This window comes from Artemia franciscana, chromosome 12 (genome assembly GCF_032884065.1).
Source record: "Artemia franciscana chromosome 12, ASM3288406v1, whole genome shotgun sequence".
NCBI classification, from domain to species: Eukaryota; Metazoa; Arthropoda; class Branchiopoda; order Anostraca; family Artemiidae; genus Artemia; species Artemia franciscana.
In genome coordinates, this window is record NC_088874.1 from 4,130,528 (window position 1) to 4,156,449 (window position 25,922).

Consider the following 25,922-nt stretch of genomic DNA (forward strand, 5'->3'; position numbering starts at 1 on the left):
CTAGTTAGATTTGCATATCTAGACACGTGTCTGTCCAGAATCCAAGCAGTTTCCAACTACATGGGCTGCGTCCTTGGTTGCAACAAATTGGAAATAAATATCCAGTTTTAAAGTCTAGAATTCTGTTCTTAAATTCTTCCTATCATGTAGCTTCTTTTGTCATTACATTTGGAATATCTGCTAGAAAGGGGTGGTTAAGTGCACGGCGCTTAAAAAAAATTCCCCTTGTATCAGATGATTGCCTGATAATATCAAGTAATAATATTTGTTTTCATTGACAAAACCGCTTATATAGCTGATATTTTACAATTCAGGCAAAATATATGGAGAATACCAAAAATCAAGGGATTCAACCCCATTTGGATATAACACGGGGAATGCAAGCCTCTATCTCACAAGGCTGGCTTCCCTAGGCATGGAACAAATTTTAGGCGAGAGTAATAATCCACAGTACGCTTGGGAAACAATAATCAGACGCATTTATGAAAAAAAAAAACTTTTATTTGCGAGCACCAAGTAAAGGATATCCAAGAATACCCAAAGATACCCGGTATCCAAGGATATCCAAGGATAATAATAGGTATCCAAGGATACCCAAGATTCAAGCTTCAAGCTATAACTCGTAGAGAAATGAATTGACTACAAAAAAAAGGAAAGGCTTGCTTAATCGCTTTGGTGATTGTACAAGGGTAGCGGTAATTGACTAGGACCTGGAAGTTGGTTGACTTTAGCCCTTTCCCATTCGCAAACCGAATTGTAAAATCGTGTAAATTTTTCGTTCCACTGATGCTCCAGATTAAGAAAACACTGTCCCATTGACTATCAGGATAATGCGTTCACAAACTGGATTGCGAAATCGAAAATTTTGCTCGAAAAGAAGATTGTAGATTTTTCTCTGTCGAGGTTGGGACTTAAAAAACTAAAATCGACGATCCAGTTTTATAAACTTCTTTTTCTGTTGGTAATTCTCAATATTGCTAAGAATCTAGTTTTTCAGTGGAAAACACCATTTTTTGTGTCAAACCAATTCAAATTTTAGGTCGAGTAATTCAAATTTATCCCTTACCATTTTCTCGTCTGTGTTCATCCGGGATCTGTAACGGAATTTGGTATCAATAGATATACCAAAAGAACCAGGTTGTAGCGCTGATTCCAAATATATGAGATTTAAATGAGATCCCCAATTAATTATATGAGATCCCCATAAAAGGCTACGAGCCTGAGAAAATTTGCCCGAGTTTTGAAAAAGGGGAGAAACACATCCTAAAAATCAAAGGATCTTAGTGAAAACCATCATATTCAGCGTGTCTGAGAACCGTACTTTAGAAGTTTCAAGCTCCTATCTGCAAAAATGTGGACTTTTGTATTTTTCTAGAAGAAAGATCACGGATCCTTGTGTATTTAAATTGAAATTTTTTTTTCAGGAATGATTGTATTGAACCAATGGTCTTAGAACACCGAGGGAGGGTTCATTTGAACGAAAATTAAAAGTTTTAGTTCCTTCTTTAAGTGGCCAAAAATGTTGGAGGGCAACTAGCCCCCCTCTCATCTCTGTTTTTCCCAAATTGTTTGATCGAAATTTGGAGATAGCCATTTTGTTTGGGATAGTTGAAAGATCCTAAGACTATTCTTTTGGGGACAACATGACACTGACAGCCCCTGGGAATAGGTCTTTAGGTTATGAATTTTACCCATGGTTTACTTATAGTATTTATTATTGCGAAGTATACAGCCATTTTGGGGGGGGGATTTTGTACTTTGGCCGGGTTTCTATGGGGATATTTTTCCGTGGATGAACTTTCCTGGGTATTTGCCAGAATTCCTAGGCAAAATCCTTTTTATTTATCTTGCTTTCTCTTTGCCAACTCAATTTTGCATGTTGAGATGATTCGGAGGAAATTTTCAGTGTTTTTTGATCTCCAGGAAATATTTCCATGGAAAAAGGGATTTCCAGAGTGATCGGAAAAACGATTAAAGCTTAAAGTTTTTTTTTCAAATGAAACTATGCAAAAGATAATTTTTCAGGCTGAATCGTCTGTAATGGATTTTATAGAGTTGGGGGAGGGAGAGAGAATTTTCAGTTAGTTTGGAATTGTTCAGAAAGAATTTTAAGTGTGTGTATTTTTCGTGGAAGGAACTTTCCACGGAGAAGTTTCCTGTGAAAGGGGAGTTTTTCATAGAGGCCGAGCCAGATTTACCGATATTATTTGAAAAACAACTAGAAATTTAATAAAAAAAACTGTTTTTTCAACCGAAAGTAAGGAACAACATTCAAACTCAAAACTAATAGATGCTATTCCATATATGAAGGGGTTGCCCCTTCCTCAATACCTTGCTATTTACGCTAAAGTTTCACTGTTTATCCCTATTTTTTAAGAAAGACTCCTGAAAAACAATGGCTGTTTAATTAGAATAGGAATCTTTTTGAAAGTGCTGAAAGCTTTAGCGTGAAGAGCAAGGTAGTGAGGAGGAAGTTGATCCTTTCATATAATTTCTGAATAATTTCTTTCGGAATAATTCCGAAAAAAATAATTTCTGTTAGTTTTGAGTTTTAATGCTGCTCCTTACTTTCAGTTAAAAAAAAAAACTTGTTTTTTTGTTTAATAATAATATTATAGCGGAACAAATCGTTTGTCAGCTAAATGAATGACATAATAGAAGCTTCTTGTATTCAAGTTCAAGTTCAAGGTTCTTTTATTATAACCAATATATACAAAATATTAGGTAACTCAAGGCTGAGAGTATAGCTCGAATGCAATTGAGCTACCTTTAAGAAACACTAAATATGCACAAAAATTAAAATAAATACTTCTCTTAGCCAATCTTGGCAGAAATAAATAAAAAACAAATCCCGTCCCGTACGATACCACTTCCATCCTCCGCGCACCATCCTGAGACACAATTAAATTTACAACTTAAAACCAAGTGAGTCATAAGACATCTGGAGGCCTCATGGGTGAACCCCGGAGACCAACCCAATACTTAAAAAAATAATAAACAACCTTAAAAGAAAAAAAAACATTTTTTCATATTATTTAGATTTATAACTTTCAATCAGCACTCTTTTCAACTTCCATCTTATAGCATCTATGCTTACATTCAAATCAGTCTAATTTTTCAATCTTTCCCAATGTAGAGGAATCAAATACCTCAGGCAAAAACGCGACCTCTCTGTAACTACCTTAGGAGTCCGCAGATTATATTTACCACGGGTTTCAACTTGTGAAGATGAAGGAGAAGAAATAAGACCCATCGATGCAAAATATCTGGGGAGCTTTTCTCGTTCAAGCTTAATCTTAAACATAACACTTAAAAATTGGATACTTTGCCGAACAGGAAGAATATTATGAAGTGAAAAAAGGGTCTCTGTTGTGGATTTTAAGGGGAAGTTTGATGGCGATGGCAGAAAAGGTTTAAGGATACGAGCTGCTTTATTTTGGATAATCTGTAAAGGGGTAACATTACTTTTAAAAGTGTTCAAAAAAATAATAGATGCATAATCAAAATGGGATTGTACAAGGGAAAAGTAAAGGGATTTAAGAGCGCAATATGGAAGAAGGTTTTTCAGTCTGCACATTATACTAACTTCACTGGCAGACTTTGCTCTAACCTGATTAATTTGCTCTTTCCATGACAAATTCTCATCAAACATAACTCACAAATATCTTATCGATACAACCCTTTCAATAACAGACTCAGGTTCATTCGCAGAAAGGGAAACTGATTCTATATCTGGAAACTTGTGACCCGTTCTGCTGTAAACAATAAACTTCGTCTTCTTTCTGTTCAGAAGTAGTCTATTATCAGAGAGCCAAGTAGACAATCTATCGTGTGTGGATGTTAAATTGACCACTAGCTCTTCACGAGATTTACCAGAAACGGTTACTGCAGTGTCGTCAGCAAACTGAGTGTCTATAGAAGAAACTCCAGTAGCTGAACACAAATCATTAATGTAAACTAGGAAAAGCAGAGGTCCTAATATGGATCCCTGGGGAACACCAACCTTATCTGACTGCTGTAAAGAATCAGATCTAACATCATTATATATAAGTATCTGCTGCCTTCCATGAAGATACGATTCAAGTAACCTAAGGCAATTACCACGAATACCAGCATTCGAAAGCTTATACAAAAGAATTTGATGAGAAATGGAATCAAAAGCTTTCTGTATGTCTAAAAATATAGTTGCAGGCGTTTCGCCACGGTCAAGACAATCACTAATATGTTGGACAATAATAGCCATAGGATGATCAGTGCAGTGCTCTTTTCTAAATCCAAACTGAAGTTTAGAAATATAATCAAATTTCTCAAAAAAAGAATAAATTCTGTTATAAAGTGCTCGCTCTACAACCTTCGAAAAAGCAGAGAGTATCGATATAGGACGATAATTAGCAGGAAGCCTCGGGTCATCACCTTTATGTAGGGCCACAATTCTTGCTGATTTAAATGTTGAAGGATAGACACCAGCTACAAATATAAGATTAATAATTTGGCATAACACCGGTGATATAACTGGGAATATTTCTTTGACCAAATTAGTCGAAGATCCATCAAGGGCTTCAGATGAACCATTCTTCATTTTAGATATGATGTGTTTTAGTTCAATTTCAGTGACCGGGGAAAGGAACATGCTTTTATCAGAGGGAGGGGGCATGTGATCTTTAAATAAATCATTATTAATATTATTTGGAGAAACATGTGATGCATTAGCTGTTTTCTCACCGATGCTTACAAAATGAGCATTGAGCAAGTTCACTTGATACAGCATGTAATCAAGCACAGGTAAACAGTAAATCTCCGGGTGAGCCAAAACTGGTTAGTTATTTCACTTTGCAATGCGACTTAGATTGAATAAAATCCAGTCAAACCAGTCCAATTAGTTTTATCCTTTTTAGACTAAATGGTCTTCACACGAACTAGCATGAACTAGTCAAAAGAAATGTTCGGTGTTTCTCCCCCCTTATAAGTCCGTATTCAAAAGGTCTGCGAGTGTGCTGTCTTAATGAGTTCCGTTGTGAAGGAGGCCTTGAAATAGAATGAAGTAGCTTTGCTTTGATAGCAAACAATCACAAGAAGGGGAAAGAGAAAGGTTGAAAGGTCTTGAAAACGCTTTTGAGTCACAAAACCAAAGTACTGGTAGGAATGCTGTTTCCTCTTATGCCACGTATGATCACTGGGGAAATACTCGGGTATGATTATCGCTCGCGAAACATTGTTACACACAAAATTAAACTTGAGCGTGGCAGCGGACCTTAATGGGGGCGGCAGCCCCCTTCCATTTAATAGCCAGTAGCCTTAGTAATGAACTGCAAGTATAAATCCCGGCCCTTGGCAATAGAAAGCAAAGCTCTAGAAACTAACAGGAATTGAATAAAAATAAGCCATTTTTAACGTTAGAAAGTCATGTGATATTTTTTTTTAATACTACTTCAAAAATTAAGGGGATTTACATATTCACATTTGGCTTAAACAACAAAATTTTTTGTTCAAGTATTTTGAGAGTCAGTCGGTGAAATAAACATTTGTAATTGTCGTAGTCTTGCACAAAAAGAATGTGGAGCATTACTATCGTGATAACCTCCTTCCCACCTCATATGTAACTTAAATTCTGTCTATTTTGAGTTTTAATGTTGCTTTTTACTTTTAATTGAACCTGTTCTTTTTTATTCTCTCTGAGATAATCTTACCATAGAGAAACAGAGACTTTACTAGAAAACATTGTAACTCAGGAAATTTTTCTTTTGTTCTGGCTTAATATTTCATACAAAAAAGACGAATAGGTGTTTTTTTTATTTGCTTAAACATGGACATAGCAACAACAGATAAATACAACAACGGTGTATATAGCTCTAGAAAATTCATCAATAAAACAAGGCAGTGGAACTAAATCATACTTTGTAACTCAGAAGCATAGGACACAGTGACGTCTTGGGGGGGGGGCAGTTGCCCCCCTCCCCTCCAATAATTTGGAGAAAAAACGATAATTCATTAAGCAATTTTAAAATTGTTGCTCCTTTTAAGCTTCAAACTCGCTCTTAACTTCGAGCAGATAATTTTTTTAATTAATCCCAGCTCGTTTTTAATATAAGAAACGCAAAAAACAGTTGTTCATTGCGCTTCCTCATTAATACTTATTCAAATATACCGTCTTTGAAGTCTTATTATCAAGGAAACAGGTCATCTACTTACACAAGGTTTGGATGACACCAACCTGGGAGAATTTTTGCGCTTGTTGGCAAGGCTAGTAATTGAAATCAGTGATTTCATTCTAGGAATCTCTCCCCTAAAATGGGGATTTTTGAGGGTTTTTTTTTCTGAAGGACTTAAATAAAAAACAATTTTTTCAACTGGAAGTAAGGAGCAACATTAAAGCTTAAAACGAACAGGAATTATTACGTAAATGAGGGGGTTCGCCCACTCGTCAATACCTCGCTCTTTTCGCGAAAGTTCAAATTTTGTTCTAATTCTTAAAGTTTGACCCTGAATCACAAAGGGTTTAATTAGAATAAATAGCTCTTTTGAAAGTAATAAAAAGAATTTTGCTTAAAGAGCGAGGTATTGACGAGGGGGCTGTTCGTTTAAGCTTTAATGCTGCTTCTTATTTTCAGTTGAAAAAACTTGTTTTTTTTATTTGATTTCTGATCGTTTTTTAAATAATGTAGAGAAATCCAGCGCCCCTTCATGGAAAATTCCCTTCCCCATGGAAATATCCTCTCATGATCTTCTCCCCCCACCCCATCAACCCCCCTTAAAGCGTCTGTAAACTTCCCAATAATAAATACTTTATTTAAACAATGGGCAGATTTCACAACTTCCTACCCTCCCCTGAGGACTATGGGGGATAAGCCATCCTCAAAGACATAGTTATTAGATGTTTCGATTATGTCGAACAAAATGGCTGTCTTAAAATTTTGATTGGGTGACTTAGTGGAAAATGAGCGTGGGACGGGGCCTAGTTGCCCTCCAATTTTTGATCACTTAAAAAGGGCACTAGAACTTTTAATTTCTATTTAAATGAGCTCTCTCACAATGTTCTAGTACCACTGGGTTAATACAATCCCCCCTGGGAAGAAAAAAAAGCAAATAAACCCCCATCCGTGATCTTTCTTCTGGCAAAAAATACAAAATTCCTTATTTTTGCAGATAGAAGCTTGAAACATTTACAGTGGGATTTTCTGTTACGCTGAATCTGATTGTTTGACTTTCATTAAGATTCTATGACTTTTAGTGGGTGTTTTCACCTTTTCTCAAAAATAAGTCAAATATTCTCAGACTCGTAACTTTTAATGGGTAAGACTAAACTTGATGAAACTTATATATTTTAAATCAGCATAAAAATCCAATTCTGTTGATGTATCTACTGGTATCAAAATTCCGTCTTTTAGAGTTTTGGTTACTATTGAGCCGGGTCGCTCCTATATACAGTTCGTTACCACGAACTGTTTGATTTCTAGGGTTTTGGCCCAAGAAAATCCTCTTCCCACCCAAATATGAAAATGTGAGCTGTGCATTGTCAGCTGCTTCACTTCAGTGATTTCAATTAGAAATACGTTCTTTGCCCTTCATATCAAACTATTTTACTATTTTAAAAAGTAGAGTTAAGAGAAAGAGTCAAACTTTAGCGTAAAAAGCGGGAGGAAAAGCCCTTTTCATATACAGAGTAATTTCTGTTCGTTTTAAGTTGTAATGCTGCTCCTTACTTTTAGTTCAAAAAAACTTTTTTTTTAAATTTATTTTCATTGAAAAGTCAACCAAATGTCTTGCAATTTTTGAGACGATTTAGAAGAATTCCAATTCCTTTCATGGGGGAGCCACAACTTTAAAGTCGCTAAGCAACATCAGATCAACTTGTCGCATTGAAGCAGTGCGTGCACTGCTGGACAACTTCGAAGAAACTCTTGGAGCTTTGTTAAATTGTTCAATCACAGCTCAGAATTAGCTAATAAATGTGGTTTTAGAGGTCCTGAATTGCCCCGGAAACGTAAAGTTTCCATGAAATTAAATAGAGGTACAATAGTTCCATATGAGACAGTGCAAGAGCTTTTCAAAAATACAGTGGTGTATCCTGTTATTGACTTTCTAACTACAGAAATTGAAAGTAGGCTTGAAGAGAACAGTTTGGACGTTTTGAACAGCTAGCGTAATGACAGTTGTAAACGAAATGAACAAATACAATGTAAGCTTTGTGTGTCAATGCTACAAACTCGATTTTTAACGCTGAATGTCTGAGCTACAGTGTTTTTGCAGAGTTAAGGATATGTAAACCAAAACATTCTAGAAAGAGCATCTATTTCTGCTGAAAAACGCTTGAAATGTGCCTTTCCCCTAATATGTGATCTATTTAAACTGCACTTCACTATTCCTATGAATTTTGCGTCATGTGAAAGATCTTTTCCTGGCCTTCAATGGTTGAAGACCTACTGCCGCAACACCACAGGGCAAGAAGGATTATCTTTACTTGCAATGTTGGGAATCAAAAAAGAAGTAAAAATTGACTTTGATAAAGTGATAAAGGAATGTAATATAGGAAAACATAGACGACTAAAATTTATGTAACAAGTCTGTGTAATATAGAGCCAAAACATTGACTTTTTTATTCGAGTATTAAGTGTGTATTGTAAATTAATTTCATATGTGCATTTGAGTAATTTTAAAAAATCATGATTCATGTCACATTGTAATATTACAGAATTGGTAATAAAACTAGGAGTCATCCTGTATTTTTGCGTTTGCTTTATTTACCCTGCTTATTTCAATGCTATTTATAAATATAAAGCAGCAAACCCACTACCAAATCAGTTTAATAAAAAGTAATAAATACTATTTCAATAAATCACGCGTAATAAAAGTTTAGAAAAACAAATTTAATTCTTACAGAGTGAAAATTCACAGAGAAATTAATTCTTACAGAGAAATTTAATCTTACAGATTAATAATTTAATTTATTTAATTAATTTAATCAATAATTTAATTCTTACAGAGAAATTTAATCTTACAGAGTGAAAATTGCATGAAACTAAATAGCACGGTATACGAGACTGTTAGATGGTGTTAGAATGTTAGATGGTGGAGACTGTTAGAATGGTGTCTCGTTCATCTATAAGATTGAATATCCTGTTCAGGGACTGGAAGTTGGGGAAGTCGAGGGGGGATAGGTACTGCAACATTTGTGGTGAAGCGTGCTGGAAAAAAGCTGAATGTTATAAGAAATTAGCCCATTGCTGATAGCACCTTAGCCCATTGCTGATAGCATTTCATCGCTAATAATTTCAGTAAAAGCTCAATGACCAGTACTCAATTTATATTTATTTCATGTTTTTTTTTATTGTTTATTATGTATTGTGTAATAGTTTGAATTTGATCAAGTAGCGTCTTCGGTAAATGGTAACTTTTCTTCAGTATTGCTTGAATAAAATTCCCCCCCCAATAGAAATACTGGCGCTACGCCCCTGATAAGACAGTTATGCCTCTTTTTCTGTTTGGTCTTACCGATATACTTTACTAGCTATCGTTTTTATCTATCTTATTAGCTATCGTTGATAATTGTCTTCGTATTCTACAAGCGCAGTCCGTTATATTAAGTGAACAAGCTCTGGTGTTTTCTTTGCTTTTATTCCTCTGTATTGTCTGATCCAAGTTACTCCTTCAAATGCTTAATATTCTGGCCATCCCCTCCCCATACTTTCCTCAGTTTTAAAGTACTGTCATGCTTCAGGACTAATGAGGATACAGTCGTAGCATAGCAAAAAGAGTTTCCCTTTTATGATATAAGCTCACATGCATTCTAATATTCATTTAGTCCGTCATCGTTTCAAAAGCTTTTAGCTTGCAAGTCTCGTCTTCTAACTTTTAACATAAGGTTTTGTGTCTAGTTTTCTGTCGAAGAAACGTATTCTGTTTTGTTTTAAGGTATATGTTCCCTCTAAAACGCGTCATGTTGTGAAAAGCCTGCATCTGTATCATGTATCAAAAGATGTTTATATCATTGGATTCATTAGCCTCAAACCTATTCATTAACCAAGTCAGAATTATGATGTTACTTACGCTCTTTCTTGGGGATGGATTTAAACTTGCTTAAAAAATAGGAAAATTGTCATTTTTTCATCTATTTTCGACAAATTTTCAGCTTATTTTTCGAACAAAACCCTGTTCCCTAATATGTAATTTGGCAGATGGATAGAGCTGAATTTCAGCCGTGGAATGTTATTAAATATGTTGTTGTTGATACATTAAAACCTTAGGAAAGCAGAAAAATAAGACACTAAAAACTGCCCAGGGAACATTACTCTTAACTTGTTCCTTTATTTTTTCTCTTTATTCTTTGTATTTTCTGTATTTTTTAATAGGATTTTTAGTCTGATATTTTATTCAAGGCACATATTGCATTTTCTTTTAGCTCTTTCCTTTATTTTCATTTGTTTTTTGATTTTACATCGTATTTTTTTTAATAGGATTTTTAGTATGATCTTCTGTTGAAGATACCTACTTGACTTTTTCTCTTGAAGTTGAGATCGTAATTTCCTGTGGAAAATATTTTCTTCTATTTGGAATGGGCTTTTTCATCAAAGACTACAAAATCATTCCTTTTAGAAATTATTTTCTATTTTGGGAACGATAATATAAAGCAAGTTGAATATCTACAGCGGGTGTTTTTTTTTCTGCTCATATTCAAATTGAGTTAAAAACCAAAAGTTACACCTCCGTACTGTGTATGAGAGGGTTTGGCCGCAAAAAAACGGAAATTTTTTTAAGTTTTTTTCTAGCGGCTGTGTCTCTCAGTCCTAAACTCCTTTTTTGGGATGGTCTAGAAGAAGGGTTTGATTCAAAAATCAAGCCAAGTTAGTGATCTCAGGTTTACGAACCAGTTCTTAGATGATTAAATAAAAAAAAACAAGTTTTTTTAAATGAAAGTAAGGAGCGACATTAAAACTTATAACGAACAGAAATTACTCCGTATGTGAAAGGGGCTTTTCTTCCTCAACGCCTCCCTCTGTACGCTAAAGTTTGACTCTTTCTCTTAGCTCTACTTTTTGAAAAAAGAAGAAACTTTGGCGTAAAGAGCGGGGCGTTGAGGAAGAAAAGCCCCTTTCATATACGGAGTAATTTCTGTTCGTTTTAAGTTTTAATGTCGCTCCTTACTTTCATTTAAAAAAACTTGTTTTTTTATTTAATTTCTGGACGTTTTTTAATTCATGCATGTTTTGATCTTGGCTCTCAGCACATAAATAATTAAAACGAAATTTGCATATTAATTTTCTCTTTGGCTAAATGGCTTTCTCATAGTTTTAATCGGAAGATTTTGAGAAAAAAGGAGAGAGAGAGGAAGCCTAGCTGCTCTCTAATTTTTTGATTACTTAAAAAGGCAACTAGAACTTTTAATTGTTTTACGAACATTTTCATTATAAAAAATATACGTAATTTACGAATTAACTTACGTAACCAACTTCTATATTCGTATATTTTTATTGCGTATATGAGAGAGTTCACCCCTCGTCGATACCTCGCTCTTTACACTAAAGCTTAAATTCTGTCCCAATTCCTTAAGAATGACCCTTGTGTCACAAAGGCCATAGAATAAATAGTTGAAATTACTAAAAATACTTTCGCGTAAAGAGCTAGGTATTACGAGGAGGTAAACCCCTCCTATGCGCAATAATTTCTCCTCGTTTTAAGTTTTAATGCTGCTTCTCACTTTCAGTAGAAAAAACTTCTCATATTTATTTTTTCCTTGTTTTTTTAAATAATGCAAAAAATTCCTGCGCCCACTTCATTGAAAGCCTCTTCCCCATGAGAAGTTTTTCCATGGAAAGATCCTCCCGCGTAACCCCCCTCCCTCATCAACTCTCCCTCCCAAACCAAAAAAATTCCCCCTGAAAACGTCCGTACACTTCCCAGTAACCATTACTATATGTAAACACAGGTCAAAGGTTGTAACTTGCAACCCCTCCTAGGGAGACTGCGGGGTAGTAAATCGTCCCCAATGACATAATTATTAGGGTTTTTGACTATGGTGAATAAAATGGCTATCTCAGAATTTTGATCCGGTGACTTTTGGGGAAAAATGAGCGTGGGAGGGGGCCTAGGTGCTCTCCAATTTTTTGGTCACTTAAAAAGGGCACTAAAACTTTTAATTTCTGTTAGAATGAGCCCTCCCGCAACATTCTAGGACGACTGGGTCGATAGGGTCACCCCTGGAAAAAAAAAATAAAAAAAATAAACACGCATCCGTGATTTGTCTTCTGGCAAAAAATGCGAAATTCCACATTTTTGTAGGTAGGAGCTTGAAACTTCTACAATAAGGTTCTCTGATACGCTGAATCTGATGGTGTGATTTTCGTTAAGATTGTATGACTTTTAGGGGGTGTTTTCCCCTATTTTCTAAAATGAAGCAAATTTTCTGAGTAAGTTTGTCTGAATGTAAACAGTGAGAAAATTGTTAAATTTGGATTACAATGATTCTCTTGGATTGACTGATACAGTGTATCTGTGGATGCTTAAGTGGGCTAGGTTAAACCTACCTTACTAAGATCTGCCCATAAAGTTGGCATTTGTTTGAAGCTATCTATTGAAATAATTAACTCATTTTTTTTTGGCGTTGACATTATTAGATTATTACTAATTTCAGCTATTATAGATGGCGTTCATTTAGACGTTGAACCGTGAACGGGATACCGTGATCGGGATACCTAGTTTGTTACTCGAAGATGTCCAAAGTAAAATCGTCCCTAGAGACGTCTGATCACGAATCGTTGGAGTCTCTTACTGTCATGAATGAAAAAAGTGTTGCAGTGCTGCTGGATATGTTGAAGGACGTAATAGGGTCATTCAAAGTCCCCGGTGGCAAATTTAATGCCTCCCAAATATGCAGCAGAATCCAATATCTTCACCAACGAACAATCGAAGAGAACATTGAACTCCTCCGAATCGAAAATTCCCGTCTGAATGAAGTTGTGAATCTCCAGAAAGAGCTTGAGCGGATAAAATCGCAAAAAAATGGACAGATTTGTGTACCCGCACCCCAGCAGGCGTCTTATGCCCAAGCGATGAAAGTTATATATTTGAAATCAGCATTAAAATGCGATATTTTTGATGTAGCTATTGGTATCGAAATTCCATTTTTTAGAGTTTTGGTTACTACTGAGCCGGGTCGCTCCTTACTACAGTTCGTTACCACGAACTGTTTGATATCGGGTGACTTGTTGGGATCGTGTCCAGCTTCTTTCAAAAGAGTCGCAGAAATTGCGATTTTCTGTGATTTTTTTTTTTTTTTCAACACTACGAAGCTGCTTGAGCAGTAGAATATTTTCGTCAGTATTGTCACATTGAATAGTAACAATAAATAAGCAAAACTATTTAGCTAAATTTAAAAAGAAGGAAAAAAATTTTAGCATTTAAATTATCCATTGCGGACGGTAAAATCTGATCACTAATATCAGGTAAAAACGGGTTTCGGAGCGGGCTGAATTGCAACCTGCCTAAGACCATAGGTAGGCGCGCCTTGTTTACCTCTCATTCCAGGCAATCCAATGGTCCTAAATTCTTGATCAACCTGCCTGAGGCAGGCGTGAGTGCTAAAAGAGAAACAAACAAATATTAGTCCAATAAGAGAGGCACACTTGCTCCTGCCGTTTACCCTTGCCAAATTAACCGAACACTTGGAGGTTCTATCACTATGTTAGCTCTATGACTATCTACCTTAGTTCTACTGCCCTAGGAATGATGCAAGGACGGATAATAGATAGACATATCTATTAACAACTCAACTAACTTCATTTTTAGACAATCTTAATAAGGGGGGGGGAATTAATGCCAGAATCGCATCTCACTCAATTCGACTGTCTTGCTTGGCTTTTTCTACAATTAGCCGTGACTTGATACCCGCAACTATTCCATTTTATTTCAAAAAGTAAACCTGAGTGTGAATGGACCTTTTAAGGTTTCACATAACCAATCACATATCATTTTCACTATCGTTAGAATTTTAAGGGAGGTGAATTCCTTTAGAGGAAGTAGTAATTCTAATTCTAGTCTCAAGCGTCATTCATTGTCGACTTAAAGTCCCATTTACGTGTGTGGTCTCGAAAAGTATCGATAAGATTGACATAGGACAGGAAGCTTAGGTTCTCAACTTGGTTACAGCAATTCAAAAGTGAGTGTGTTGCAGAACTTGGGCAAAGGCTGAAAAATAGGCAAAGGGCCATAACTGGGCAAAGGCTGAAAAATAGGCAAAGGGGCAAAGGCCCATAACTGGGCAAAGGCTGAAAAATAGGCAAAGGGGCAAAGGGTCATAACTGGGCAAAGGCTGAAAAATAGGCAAAGGGGCAAAGGGCCATAACTGGGCAAAGGCTGAAAAATAGGCAAAGGGGCAAAGTGCCATAACTGGGCAAAGGCTGAAAAATAGGCAAAGGGGCAAAGGGTCATAACTGGGCAAAGGCTGAAAAATAGGCAAAGGGGCAAAGGGCCATAACTGAGCAAAGGCTGAAAAATAGGCAAAGGGGCAAAGGGCCATAACTGGGCAAAGGCTGAAAAATAGGCTGAAAATACGTTTTGGGCTCAACGAACAGTTGCTCGTCCAAAGAATTTTTATATATGGTCTTCAATAATGACTCAATTTCAGGATAAAGCTCACTTCCAACGATTTCTGAATGTAACAGGTTAAGACACAATTCAAATTGATAAAAAATAGAACTTCTATCTGTCCACATAGTATACAGGAAAGCAGAATGGGCCAACCGTTTGAGTCTTTTGTAATGGAGAGAATTATAACGATTTCTGGGAATAAAAATGGTACATAACCCCCTTTCGAATACTTAAGCCGAAACGTCCCCATAATTAACGATAAATTTGCCATTGGTCTGCTTTATTTTTTTTGTGTGTGACACAATTCATAGCACCTGGCTTTTTTTATTTTAGAGCCTGATATGCTTCTAATCAATCAATTACCTATCCCCCCCCCTATAGCTGCCTCCGTTTAACTTCCTTTCAAAGGAATCAACAGATGGATTTCAGGGAAAAAAATCCCTCAGGAGATCATTTCAAATAGGGGTGGAGCGTCTTCAAAATCTATTTTTAGAATACTCGGTGCGGGATATCTCCTCTTGTTGGTAATCTGACTGTAAGGTGACCTTTTTACATTGTTGTCTTACAGACGTTTCAAGGGACAAGCGAAACTTGAGCAGCACTTCATTCTTGTTGGTAATTCCTCTTGTTGGTAATCATTCCTCTTGTTGATAATCTGACTGTAACGTGACCTTTTTACATTGTTGTCTTACAGACGTTTCAGGGGACAAGCGAAACTTGAGCAGCACTTCATTCTTGTTGGTAATTCCTCTTGTTGGTAATCATTCCTCTTGTTGGTAATCTGACTGCAACGTGACCTTTTTACATTGTTGTCTTACAGACGTTTCAGGGGACAAGCGAAACTTGAGCAGCACTTCATTCTTCCTCAAAAATAGCTGCTATCGCTGCTCAATGGATTTGTGCAGGGTGAGTCAAAGCTGACCCGAATTCGAACAAGCTTTATGAATTGGCTCGAACGGCTTATTTGTCTTTGTCGTATTGGGTTGTCAAATGACGATAATTCTAAATCTGCAAAAAAAAACTTAATTATATTGTTAAGGGGGCACGATAAAAAGGTCTGGTGTGTTGAATCCAAAGGCGTGACCATTGCACAAAAAATTACATGAGTGCGGAAAAGCTCAAAATGTGTTCCGTTTTGTTTTGTTTTTACTGTTTTTGGTGGCAGCTAGTTTTTTTTCTTTAAAGAAAGTTTCAGGTCTCCAGACAGAAGTTGATTTGCTTTAAAATTGCTTTAGCCCTCCAAATACAGAAAAAAATATGGTAAAACTTTTAATTATAGTGATTTTTCAAGTAAAAAAAATGATATACAGTTTATTTTGAAGAACCAAGAACTTCCAAACGTCTTTTAGAGCACATGAAACAGAAGAAATCGAGTTAGATCAATAGTTAGCTGAATATAAGGCATTGGCTATGTACCAATTTGAAGAAAGTGTCACACAATGCCTTTTGAATAACTACGACCAAGTATCCTACCATCACAGAACAAACATAAATAGTTATATAGACTCATTTTATCTTTTTGCGAAATATCCTCGTAAATTTATACATTTGCGCTTTCGGGTCTCTTTTGTGTACTAAAAGTTTCTAATTTAAAAAAATTAAGAAAATATTAAGCCTCGCCAATCACAAACAAGGACACAAAAGAAAGTTTATGGTACTCAAACAAATTATCTCCAAAGGTTCTTGCCTACTTCACTACCAAGTGTTTTTTTTTTTTTTATCAGCGAGCCATTCCAGTGAGTTGCAGCTAAACTATTCCAGCTAGAAACGACAAAATCGTTGTAGAATGCTTTTTGAACCATGAGAATGCAAACTAGGCTATAAACGTATGACAAATATAAAATGAAGAAAAAACAAAGCAAAAAAAAAATACAGAAATGCAACGTCATGATAACAAGCACGCGAGGGCAAAGGTCCAAGTTGCCAATTGCAAAGAACGGTGAGAGATGATGTCAGACAATATTGCGAGGGCCGAAGTCTCGAGCGGTGGAGGGAGACCAGCAAAACGCCAGTGAAGTTGGCCTTTTGTTTATATAAATGTATAATTTATTATACATGTATACATTTCATGATCTATTTTCGGTACGGATCAAAAATCGGATTTTGCTTTATTTGAAACCGCCTCTTTAAGACATCGGAGTTAACTAAAAATTCCTGCTGCGTGGAAAAATGAAATTTTTAAAACAAAAAAGATTAATGGGCTTGCGATCTTGACTTGGAAACTCCGTCTCAAATACGTTATGACCATTATTTTTTCTTGTGATTGCATTGGAGACAAGAGTGTTTTGCCAAAAAATGTGCATAGGTGTGACTGTTAGAGTTCCGGAGAGATTTACAATTATTACTAACAATTCTTGCTTGTATAGCTTGACGCCGAGACCACGCCTACATCTTTTTTGTTGGAACTAATAGCCAGGACATGCATTTGAACTTCTGGAGATTGGGTCTCTAAAGATATGGTTCTTCAAATGAAGTGAAAAAATTAAGTTCTCTCAAATGAGAACAAAACAAAGTCGTTTGTGTATTGGTTTTCCAGTGCTGGATTCTTTCCCCCTAAGTGATTTGTCCAAGGCGACAATGCAGCATTTATTGATGTTACTCTGTATTCTTGCCTTTGTCTCGTCCTTTCCTTATTCCAGTTTCTTATTGGGCTCATGACTGGGGATTTTATTATTATGGACAAATAAGACAATTTCAGCAAATAAAGACTTGTTTAAGGCTGTGGAGAGTAAGCCAATATATTCGGACATTCCAGCTATATGGCAAATATCAGTAAAGCCAATGAAGACACAAAACCAAAAAAATGACTCACAATCAAATTTCCTCAATAAAAATAAGATTTTAATTAGAAATTTAGTTATTTAAGCACTCCCTTTATTTAAGAACTAAAAGGAAAAGAAAAATGAGTTTTAGATGAATTTCTATGAAGTAAGTACTAGGGGCAAACACAAGAAGAACAATAGGAAAATATTTTCGTAAGACAGTGGAAATCTAATTTGAATAAATATTTCGCCCCTATGCCCAAGGGCCGTCCTCATCAAAACATAAATATATAGAAGAAGAAAAATTTACAGCAGCATACGACCAATAAAATTAAAATGAACATTTTTTTTAAAACAGTCCCAGCATCCTTACTTCAGCGATGTTCAACCGCGACTGAACTTCCAGGACTAAATCTTCGTTTGGTCCTGGTTGAACTTCGCTGAAGTAAGGATGCTGGGACTGTTTAAAAAAAAAATTTCATTTTAGTTTTATTGGTCGTTTGTTGTTTTAAGTATTTCTTCTTCTATATATTTGTGTTTTGCTGAGGACGGAATGATTGAAATAATCATTCAAATTAGAGTTCCACTGTCTTACGAAAAGATTTCCCTATCATTCTTCTTGTTTTAGATGTTAGTGATGGAAAGGCACTGTGGTCTTCATCGCTATTTAAATACAAGGGCCCTTTTACTTTTTTCATTCATGTCTTTTTGATCGTGAGTTATTTTTACTGTTCAGTTTAGTTCTTCTTCTATTGCACTGAGGGTGGTTATTTGCATATAGGCGAAAAAGCTATTGAGCGAAACTTATTGAGCCAAACCTTGTTAAAGTATAGCTTAGTCTTTGAACCAACGGTAGCAATCTTGGCACTCGTCATGCTGATAGTCTTCTCACGCCTAGTGTCACAGCTAGTATGTGATGTTGCTTTTTCTCTTAAATGCAATATTGTCTGTTGCCAATTTCAAAGGGTGATCATAATTGGTTTCTCTCTTCCTTAGCCTATCCCAAATGTAATTATTTTTATCTAGTGCTATTCCAGGCTTGTATTTCCCTTGAGTGCCAATCAAAGAATGTCCTTAATCCTTGTTTGATCGCTGCCTTAAGTACTGTCTTTGGAATCTTGTGGTTTAAGAGGCCTCTGGCAATAAAAGAAGAAATCTCTTAAGTAGAATTCTTTGAATGCAACGAATAAAAGATTTTTTTATCGCCAACTAAAGGAAATCCTTGCCCTTGTATGCCTGAATACTTCAATGAGCATAATTACGTGGACAAATAAGTAGATGTTGGATTATTTAACAACGGTTTGAAATGTTTTCAAGTCGTTCTCTCTAATTTTCCGACTTATGGTCAAGTATTTATTGGTGTTCCATTAGTCTTGAACTAATACTGCTACTACTCATTGCAGCACCAATCTGAATGGGACGGACTAAATTGTTTACGCTCCTCTGCCACTCAACCTCCCCCAAGTTTCGCTCTTTACTCCCTACCTGTGAATTCCAATTGTTTTGTTAATGTTGAACTAATACGGCTACCACTCATTGTATCACCAATCCGGATGAAACCGACTCAATGGCGTACGCTCCTCAGCCAACCAATATCCCCAAAGCTTCAATCTTAACTCCCTTTTTGTTATCTCTTCCCACCCCAGTTGGGGAAGAAAAAGAGTGACCAGGTGGGGAGTATTGGCGCCATTTTGGCGCTTTTATGAGGCGGTTGTGCAGTGGATTTTTCGAATTGTCGTTTTTTTAGGGCGGATATCATTCATTCGACACATTTTCACCAGGAAAATGGAGCTTTCGCCACATTTTCAATTTTAGGCGGTGCAACTTTAGACCAAACACCTGACAACACTGGTATGAATTATTTTCGTTTAGCTCTAGATGGATGGCCAAAAAGCACGATTTTTTTGCCCAAGCTACCTTCGTATTTCTTTGATTATAGCCTTAGAGAATGCAATGGAGCCATATTTTTCGTACACCTTATTGTTTGACTTGGTCCTGAACTAGTGGCCCATCTTTATTCAAATTTCTACTTAGAGGAAGGACTAAGTCCGTACGTTTTGGGAAATTTGTAAACACCGAAATATTTTCTTCGTTTAAAGTCTTTGATCTGTTTGTTTTTTGTTTCTGAGTGGTCCCATTTTTTTAAGCTTTTTCGGATTCAAAACGAGAAAATCTGCAATATCCTTGGAGTGGCTTTGGGAGTCTAGTTGGAACTTATAAATTTGTAAACACCACGGAAGGGAGATCCTTTTGATAAATTTATTATCATCAAAATTTCATTTTCTCCTAGTTCGGTTAATTTGTATACATATGTTGTTCTTTACTTAAAGTTTGTTATCACGAATTGTCTGACAAATCTGCCTGTTTTGGTCGTAAACATTGTTGCCAAGATTTTTATTCGGGAAGAAGCAAATTCATCATTGTGCAATGCTAAATGGTACATTCTTTCAATTTAAAGAAGGCATTGATTTATTAGTTTTTTTGGGGAGTTTTACTTTTCTTGAGAAGACAGATTGTTTTCCTGTTGGTGTATATAATATTCTTCTTCTTATTTGGATTAGTATAAAGACGCTTATGAATATTCTCGTCACCGGAAACAAAATCCGGCTCCTGTGGCGGGTCGCTGCAGGCGTGACCTGACTATGTGTCTTGTCCTACTGAACAGAGATGAATCATCCATCGCCACCGTAAGAAGTTTACAATCTGAACCTGTTTCTCAAATATTGTATCCGTAGAAGAATAATATAAGACTAGAAGACTAGTCTAGTAACAGTTTCTTTTTCGATGTCGCCAAATCTGAATCCATCATTTGGGATTTTAGAAGCTTATTTTTTGTGTAGAAAAAAACATGCATTACATAGTTGATTAATTCCTTTCCTATTGAATGCACGTAGATATTGTAGACAGTATTGATAGGTTCTGGTGAGTTATCACCAATTCATTTTGGTTCTAGAAGCTGTATAATCTTCCTCTTCTTTTATTAAAGGATAAAAGAGATAATAACCGCTGGAAAAAAATGGATAATTAAACGCTTGGGAAGCGCTGATAATTTACTACTTTTTGCTTAGTTACTTGCTTTGAGTACTTTTAATCACCTTTTTTCTTTTGGGATGGAGGGAGAGGTGTCAAAAGGAGATTCTATACAGAAGCAATATATTATTGTTGTCTCCAGTTTTATGGAGATATGGAAGGGTAATCCCTTATGTATTCAGCCTGAGTAATGAAGATAGCATTGGTTCTTAGGCTCAAGCTGTGCAGCAGAATTTTGCTGTAAGTCCTTATTTTGATCGATCTAAGATTGAAGAACCGCGTTTATTTGGCTGATTTGGTTGATCGATATACGCGTCTGACTAAACGTGTTCGTGTTGTTATAAGGATCAAGCTGTACAGCAGAATTTTGAAGTAAGTCCTCATATTGAGCCATCTACGGTTGACTAAGCGCATTTGTTTGGTTGATCGTTTTACCTGTTTGACTAAACGTGTTCGTGTATTTCTAAGGATCAAGCTGTGCAGCAGAATTTCTCTGCAGATTTACGCGTTTGACTAAACGTGTTCGTGTTGTTATAAGGATCAAGCTGTACAGCAGAATTTTGCCGTAAGTCCTCATTTTGAGCCATCTACGGTTGACTAAGCGCATTTGTTTGATTGGTTTGGTTGATCGATCTACCTGTTTGACTAAACGTGGTTGTGTTGTTCTAAGGATCAAGCTGTGCAGCAGAATTTCACTGTAAGTCCTCATTTTGAGCCATCTACGATTGACTAAGCGCATTTGTTTGGTTGGTTCGGTTGATCGATCTACCTGTTTGATTAAACGTGGTTGTGTTGTTCTAAGGATCAAGCTGTGCAGCAGAATTTCACTGTAATTCCTTATTTTGATCGATCTAAGATTGACTAACCGCGTTTATTTGGTGGGTTTGGTTGATCGATATACGCGTTTGACTAAACGTGTTCGTGTTGTTATAAGGATCAAGCTGTACAGCAGAATTTTGCCGTAAGTCCTCATTTTGAGCCATCTACGGTTGACTAAGCGCATTTGTTTGGTTGATCGATTTACCTGTTTGATTAAACGTGGTTGTGTTGTTCTAAGGATCAAGCTGTGCAGCAGAATTTCGCTGTAATTCCTTATTTTGATCGATCTAAGATTGACTAACCGCGTTTATTTGGCTAGTTTGGTTGATCGATATACGCGTTTGACTAGACGTGTTCGTGTTGTTATAAGGATCAAGCTGTACAGCAGAATTTTGCCGTAAGTCCTCATTTTGAGCCATCTACGGTTGACTAAGGACATTTGTTTGGTTGATCGATTTACCTGTTTGATTAAACGTGGTTGTGTTGTTCTAAGGATCAAGCTGTGCAGCAGAATTTCGCTGTAATTCCTTATTTTGATCGATCTAAGATTGACTAACCGCGTTTATTTGGCTGGTTTGGTTGATCGATATACGCGTTTGACTAAACGTGTTCGTGTTGTTATAAGGATCAAGCTGTACAGCAGAATTTTGCCGTAAGTCCTCATTTTGAGCCATCTACGGTTGACTAAGCGCATTTGTTTGGTTGATCGATTTACCTGTTTGATTAAACGTGGTTGTGTTGTTCTAAGGATCAAGCTGTGCAGCAGAATTTCGCTGTAATTCCTTATTTTGATCGATCTAAGATTGACTAACCGCGTTTATTTGGCTGGTTTGATTGATCGATATACGCGTTTGACTAAACGTGTTCGTGTTGTTATAAGGATCAAGCTGTACAGCAGAATTTTGCCGTAAGTCCTCATTTTGAGCCATCTACGGTTGACTAAGCGCATTTGTTTGGTTGATCGATTTACCTGTTTGATTAAACGTGGTTGTGTTGTTCTAAGGATCAAGCTTTGCAGCAGAATTTCGCTGTAATTTCTTATTTTGATCGATCTAAGATTGACTAACCGCGTTTATTTGGCTGGTTTGGTTGATCGATATACGCGTTTGACTAAACGTGTTCGTGTTGTTATAAGGATCAAGCTGTACAGCAGAATTTTGCCGTAAGTCCTCATTTTGAGCCATCTACGGTTGATTAAGCGCATTTGTTTGGTTGATCGATTTACCTGTTTGATTAAACGTGGTTGTGTTGTTCTAAGGATCAAGCTGTGCAGCAGAATTTCGCTGTAATTCCTTATTTTGATCGATCTAAGATTGACTAAACGTGTTCGTGTTGTTATAAGGATCAAGCTGTACAGCCGAATTTTGCCGTAAGTCCTCATTTTGAGCCATCTACGGTTGACTAAGCGCATTTGCTTGATTGGTTTGGTTGATCGATCTACCTGTTTGACTAAACGTGGTTGTGTTGTTCTAAGGATCAAGCTGTGCAGCAGAATTTCACTGTAAGTCCTCATTTTGAGCCATCTACGATTGACTAAGCGCATTTGTTTGGTTGGTTCGGTTGATCGATCTACCTGTTTGATTAAACGTGGTTGTGTTGTTCTAAGGATCAAGCTGTGCAGCAGAATTTCACTGTAATTCCTTATTTTGATCGATCTAAGATTGACTAACCGCTTTTATTTGGCTGGTTTGGTTGATCGATATACGCGTTTGACTAAACGTGTTCGTGTTGTTATAAGGATCAAGCTGTACAGCAGAATTTTGCCGTAAGTCCTCATTTTGAGCCATCTACGGTTGACTAAGTGCATTTGTTTGATTGGTTGATCGATCTACCTGTTTGATTAAACGTGGTTGTGTTGTTCTAAGGATCAAGCTTTGCAGCAGAATTTCACTGTAATTCCTTATTTTGATCGATCTAAGATTGACTAACCGCGTTTATTTGGCGGGTTTGGTTGATCGATATACGCGTTTGACTAAACGTGTTCGTGTTGTTATAAGGATCAAGCTGTACAGCAGAATTTTGCCGTAAGTCCTCATTTTGAGCCATCTACGGTTGACTAAGCGCATTTGTTTGGTTGATCGATTTACCTGTTTGATTAAACGTGGTTGTGTTGTTCTAAGGATCAAGCTGTGCAGCAGAATTTCACTGTAATTCCTTATTTTGATCGATCTAAGATTGACTAACCGCGTTTATTTGGCGGGTTTGGTTGATCGATATACGCGTTTGACTAAACGTGTTCGTGTTGTTATAAGGATCAAGCTGTACAGCAGAATTTTGCCGTAAGTCCTCATTTTGAGCCATCTACGGTTGACTAAGCGCATTTGTTTGGTTGATCGATTTACCTGTTTGATTAAACGTGGTTGTGTCGTTCTAAGGATCAAGCTTTGCAGCAGAATTTCACTGTAATTCCTTATTTTGATCGATCTAAGATTAACTAACCGCGTTTATTTGGCGGGTTTGGTTGATCGATATACGCGTTTGACTAAACGTGCTCGTGTTGTTATAAGGATCAAGCTGTACAGCAGAATTTTGCCGTAAGTCCTCATTTTGAGCCATCTACGGTTGACTAAGCGCATTTGTTTGGTTGATCGATTTACCTGTTTGATTAAACGTGGTTGTGTTGTTCTAAGGATCAAGCTGTGCAGCAGAATTTCGCTGTAATTCCTTATTTTGATCGATCTAAGATTGACTAACCGCGTTTATTTGGCTGGTTTGGTTGATCGATATACGCGTTTGACTAAACGTGTTCGTGTTGTTATAAGGATCAAGCTGTACAGCAGAATTTTGCCGTAAGTCCTCATTTTGAGCCATCTACGGTTGACTAAGCGCATTTGTTTAGTTGATCGATTTACCTGCTTGATTAAACGTGGTTGTGTCGTTCTAAGGATCAAGCTGTGCAGCAGAATTTCGCTGTAATTCCTTATTTTGATCGATCTAAGATTGACTAACCGCGTTTATTTGGCTGGTTTGGTTGATCGATATACGCGTTTGACTAAACGTGGTCGTGTTGTTATAAGGATCAAGCTGTACAGCAGAATTTTGCCGTAAGTCCTCATTTTGAGCCATCTACAGTTGACTAAGCGCATTTGTTTGGTTGTTTGATTTACCTGTTTGATTAAACGTGGTTGTGTTGTTCTAAGGATCAAGCTGTGCAGCAGAATTTCGCTGTAATTCCTTATTTTGATCGATCTAAGATTGACTAACCGCGTTTATTTGGCTGGTTTGGTTGATCGATATACGCGTTTGACTAAACGTGTTCGTGTTGTTATAAGGATCAAGCTGTACAGCAGAATTTTGCCGTAAGTCCTCATTTTGAGCCATCTACGGTTGACTAAGCGCATTTGTTTGGTTGATCGATTTACCTGTTTGATTAAACGTGGTTGTGTTGTTCTAAGGATCAAGCTGTGCAGCAGAATTTCGCTGTAATTCCTTATTTTGATCGATCTAAGATTGACTAAGCGCATTTGTTTGGTTGGTTTGGTTGATCGATCTACCTGTTTGACTAAACGTGGTTGTGTTGTTCTAAGGATCAAGCTGTGCAGCAGAATTTCACTGTACGTCCTCATTTTGAGCCATCTACGATTGACTAAGCGCATTTGTTTGGTTGGTTTGGTTGATCGATCTACCTGTTTGACTAAACGTGGTTGTGTTGTTCTAAGGATCAAGCTGTGCAGCAGAATTTCACTGTAAGTCCTCATTTTGAGCCATCTACGATTGACTAAGCGCATTTGTTTGGTTGGTTTGGTTGATCGATCTACCTGTTTGATTAAACGTGGTTGTGTTGTTCTAAGGATCAAGCTGTGCAGCAGAATTTCGCTGTAAGTCCTCATTTTGAGCAATCTACGATTGACTAAGCGCATTTGTTTGGTTGGTTTGGTTGATCGATTTACCTGTTTGACTAAACGTGGTTGTGTTGTTCTAAGGATCAAGCTGTGCAGCAGAATTTCACTGTAATTCCTTATTTTGATCGATCTAAGATTGACTAAGCACATTTGTTTGGTTGGTTCGGTTGATCGATCTACTTGTTTGACTAAACGTGTTCGTGTTGTTCTGAGGCTCAAGCTCAAGTCCTCGCTTCGATCGATCTACAATTGACTAAGCGTGTTTGTTTGGGATGTCTTGACAGCGATAGGACTATTGAGAAAACTATAAAGCGTAGAAGCGTTGTTAAACGCGTTTTTGCAAACGTTACAGATTTTAGATAAAAATAAACTTGTATTTCTAAATGTTGTAATATCTTGAGAACCCTTTTTTTTGCAATCAGGAAAAATTTAACTTGTTCAAGAATAAAACTAAAGTGTGTGGACCTGCACATACGCACAAGGGGGGGGGCTTTGGACGTACCTCCTTCGAAATCAGAAACTTTCATGACTCTCTTGGCACTTTTTATTCAAATCATCCAATAAAACATGTTATTATTATTACCCCCTCCCTAAAAAAGTCCTCCGAAAACTTTTAATAAAAGTTTCATTTTTTCCTGGTAGCAAGAAAAATTATTTCTTAGTTTTTATTACACTTAGGCGTTCTCTAGTGTTTCAATATTTTATTTCACTGTTTTTAGTCTTTTGAAATTCTTGTAATTGTGCTCCTCTTGTAATCACTCTAATGGTGTTTCTGGATTATTCATGGAGTTGTCTCGTCCGGTCTCTTGAAGATCCTCAGTATAGCAAATCATTTGATAAATCAGGTGCATATAACGTCTTTTGATTTACCTGGTTGCGTGTCTATGAT

General features: G+C 36.7%; 1 protein-coding gene across 1 annotated transcript in view; it reads left to right on the top strand.

Moving 5' to 3' along the window:
* The window catches only part of LOC136033593 (neurocalcin homolog), a gene marked incomplete in the record, with an annotated part of 320,318 nt that overhangs the window by 283,391 nt on the left and 11,005 nt on the right, over positions 1–25,922 (top strand).